The sequence below is a fragment of the Pterocles gutturalis genome, unplaced genomic scaffold (assembly GCF_000699245.1).
Source record: "Pterocles gutturalis isolate BGI_N339 unplaced genomic scaffold, ASM69924v1 scaffold6347, whole genome shotgun sequence".
NCBI lineage: Eukaryota > Metazoa > Chordata > Aves > Pterocliformes > Pteroclidae > Pterocles > Pterocles gutturalis.
In genome coordinates, this window is record NW_010110095.1 from 28,396 (window position 1) to 32,510 (window position 4,115).

Consider the following 4,115-nt stretch of genomic DNA (forward strand, 5'->3'; position numbering starts at 1 on the left):
TACTGACACATGCTCAGGCAGCTCCATTCAGGTGCAAGTAATTCAAGAAAATGGAATGCCTTCAAATCTGGGTCTGTGCATGCACAGCAGGTAAACCCAGCAGATCTTTGTTTCTGCAGAGGGAGGGAGCTCCACAGAGCCACGCCAAAGCCAGTGCTCTTGCAGGGAGCCGGGCAAGGAAGGCACAAGGCAGAGAGAGCCAAGAGCTTTGTTTCCTGCAGGCAGGAAAACTCCAAAGACCTGCTTTATGTACAGAATGAAAACACCTGGAAATGTGATCCAACATGATGGCTATCCTTGGTGTTTTATTCTGACCACAGCCTCCTGCAAGTGTTTTGGTTTCTTTTTTTCTAAGAAACATTTAAAAAAAAAAGTTACTCTCTATGAGTGTACTTGGAAATAATTTCTACCATTTTAATTCTGATAAAAGAAAAACACATTATTACTTTATTCCACATATTTTTGGCTCAAGGAAGGAATAATTCCTGGTTTGCATGTAAATTGACAGGACAAAAATAATCTCCATCAGCTTCAACAACATGCTAAAAGGACACAGGTTTTCAGGGAGGGGGGGGGTAGGTGTAGTCATGAGCACCTGTATTGTAACCAGTGGTTAATCAGGCAGTTACACTGAGCAGTTTGCTTTGGGAACTTCAAATAAAACCCAAAACTCACCTAAAATGAAGTTGGTCTAGTTAGTGCATTGGGGAGAATCAATTTTTGTCTATTTTTTTTTTTAGAGGCTGTATTAAAGACAGGAAAAACCTCAACAGCCATGCAACTCCAAACTGCTCTGCACCTTCTCTAAAGAGCTGAGATGCCGGCACAACTCTTCTACAACCTTTCTGGAGCACTAAGGAAGAAAAAAACACCCACCTGCCAGCTCTTTACCAGGCTACAGACATCTCTGAGATAAAATATCTCCTTTGCTAGCCAGGAGGTTTGCTGGAAGGCAAAAGTAAAACCTAAAGATCACTTCAAAGTTGAGTCTGACTTCAAAGAGCTCTGCTGGGGGACCTGCACCTAGAGCTTTTCATATTTCTGTGCTATGTTTAACTGTTTATCATTAAACCCTTCATTCAGACAGCTCTGCACAATAAGCTGAAAAGAGTTCAGCCTGCAGACATAAAAAGTAAAAACATAATCTTTCTTAAAGAAAGCTTTGATATACATTAAAATACCATATTTTCAAATATAGTTACATATTCAACCTTTTTTCCTTCCTGTGGGCTTTTCAAGACTTAATAAATCGATGAGCTCCTATTGACCAAGCACAGCAGGTGCATATACTGGAGCATCTCATTGGAGTCTAGGGTGAGAAAACCTGCTCTGAAAATCTGCTGCTGGAGCACCATGCACAAGGTCACACAGAAAAGTCTCCCCATGCATCTGTAAGTCTAGGAAGCTCTAATCGTAGAAATGTCTGCAACATTTTCAGCCAGCCTGATTCTCAATGAATCAGTGAAACTTATGATTTATATTATCAAGGACTCAGCTCAATCTCATTAACTTCCAGAAACTAAACTGAAATATGTAAAAAGCTTTCTTGGCTATCTGTCCATCCTTGTTATGTAGCCTCCATTACCATAGTATTGGAGTGCTTCAGGATTTTTAACGTATTTATGCTCACAGTACCCCACTGGGATAGAGAAAAGCTGTTTTTTTTTTTTCTTTTAGAGGCTAGAAACTGAGGCATAGACTAAAGAGTTTGACCCATCAAAGAACACAGGACCCATAAGGACCAGGCTCTGAAAATGAGACCCTCAAACTCACACCTTTAGGGGTTCCTGAAAACCCATGGGAGTCCCTAGCCAAAAGCTTGTCTCAAATACTTGGTGCCATCATCGTACCCTCTGCACAGCAGAGTGCTGGAAAAATCACCCACCAGAAGGTCAGTCCTCAGGATAGAAAAGAAATCGGATGCTCTCAAACTATGCAAGCAAGTCATCTCAGAGAATCCCATTTAAGGCAATGGGGCACATCCACTTTGTTTGTCCTAACAGGCCTCTTTGGACATTGCAGAAGTCTCCTGACTCCCTTGGCATCAGCAGCACCCAGGCCAGCATGAGGCTACTGGAATATTTTAAACTTGCCTTACGTTCCTAGACACTTAGTGGACAAAAGTAACAGAAAGTTATAAATGAAAGGGATATTATGTGGTTGTGTGACTGTCACATAATGGAACACTCTCTCTGAGTAATTGCATAAAGAGCAATTTTGTGGGTTTTATTGAATAACTCGGGATACTTTAAACCTCCATAAAAGGATAGTGAAAATAAAAAAATAACTATTTTACAGGAAGACGTGTCCTCATATAAAGAAGGCTAGAGGCACAACATTTATGAATGCATTTTAATTTTAACTTTTTCAGAAAACACTGCAACATTTTAAAATGAGTAGCTTTTGTTCAGACAGCCCAATTATTTATAACACAGCACACAACTTCTGAATGTTGTGTACATATGATATGTAGCCACATTCAGTATATAAGTGCTATACACAACATAACTGGAAAGGAAAAGCCCTGTTCCAAAAAATCTTCCCAGCCACATAAAAGAAGGGAATAGGAAAAACTTCTTTGTGCACCAAGTCTGTCTCCTTGCTACTGTACCTACACGTACATTACCTACCTCCACTCATACACCTATCAACTTAAAAATCAGACACATTTTTTCCCTGGATACTCCTGATAGAGCGCTGTAGCAGAGCCACACCAGGGCCTCACCAATGCCATCTAAAGAGCCAAAATACAGAAGTTACATACAGTTATTACTACTTTTTAAATTTTTTTTTTTTTTAAGGGGAGCAAATAGCGTCAAAGATTCAGCCATTTACACCCATCAACCCAGAATCTCTGTGGCAGATCTGGAGAGTCAGTCTTGGATACCTCCTGCCTCCCAGCCCTCTGCTTAGCCAAGTAACAACAGATGTTATTGAACATGCCACTGAAGAGGAAACCACTGAAAGCGCACCCTGAAACAGTGTCCAAATTTAGGGACTGTTTAATTCCGGAATTTATTTTAGCTCCTTTAGTTTTCCCTTTTAGAGGAAACATCAACATCGCATCTTTCTCAAGGTGAGGACTTTGCGAGCAGTGCTATTGTTAATCTTGCTAGGGGGAAAAAAAAAACAACACAAGCAAACAATGACAAGCATAATTCAGTTCAGTTCTCGCAAAAACCATATACAGTGGCAGGGAGCCAGTTTCTGATCTCATTTGCACTGGGGCAAAGCCATAGCAACGGCACTGCTGAAGCACGAGAGCAGCTCCTGCTGCACGGGAGCTGGGCAGCCAGCACAGCCTCCCTGGGCAGCAGTTTGCAGCATGATGCAGCCAGCCTCTCTCTGCAAATGGAAAAGATCTAGATTGCTATGTGGAACTAGCAGCAATGTGTTCATGCATCACAAAAAGATTTTCCTCTCTCATTTAGGCATTTTGCTGTTAAGCTTTTCAAGCAAATTCTAGGAAAACCAGGTAATGGTTTTATCTAGGCTTTGATTTTGTATTAGAAGGTTTCAGAAATGTGTTTCCACTGTTCCTTAGGAAAGCAGGCCATGAGACCCTAGGGCACTTATGCACCTGCTTCAGCCAGATATCAGTGAGACTTTGCCAGGTGCTTGGATGCAGAAGGATGCCGGGGTCAGGCCCGCAGCCCCTGTGTCCCCTAGCACAGCTGCTCAGCTACAGTCACCATACTGAGCCATCAGGGTGCCCTGCAGACCGAGCAGGTTTTGTCCTGGGCAGCAACTGGTGTCAGCTGGGAGATGTTCTGGGGAGTGTGGCAGCGCTCAGTGCCGAGTCAGACGGAAGGGGAATGACTCACCCAGAAACGTCAATGAAAGACGATATTTCTTCTCTCCAGGCTGCCCTTGTACTTGCTTTTCATCCTTAAGAGCAGGGTCCCTTTGCACCTTTCTAGATAGCAGCTGAACAGATTTAAACAATACAGAGATTCAAAATGCTGTTCTTTCTCCATGTTTCTCTCATAGCAGATGCTTTGTTCTGTGCTTGTGACACAAGACACCGTGTGCCACTGCAGCAGCAGAAAGTGCAGCAGGAACCACAGAGAAGACTAGACATAAACCAGCACCAGGTTTGGGAATGTCAGCTGGCT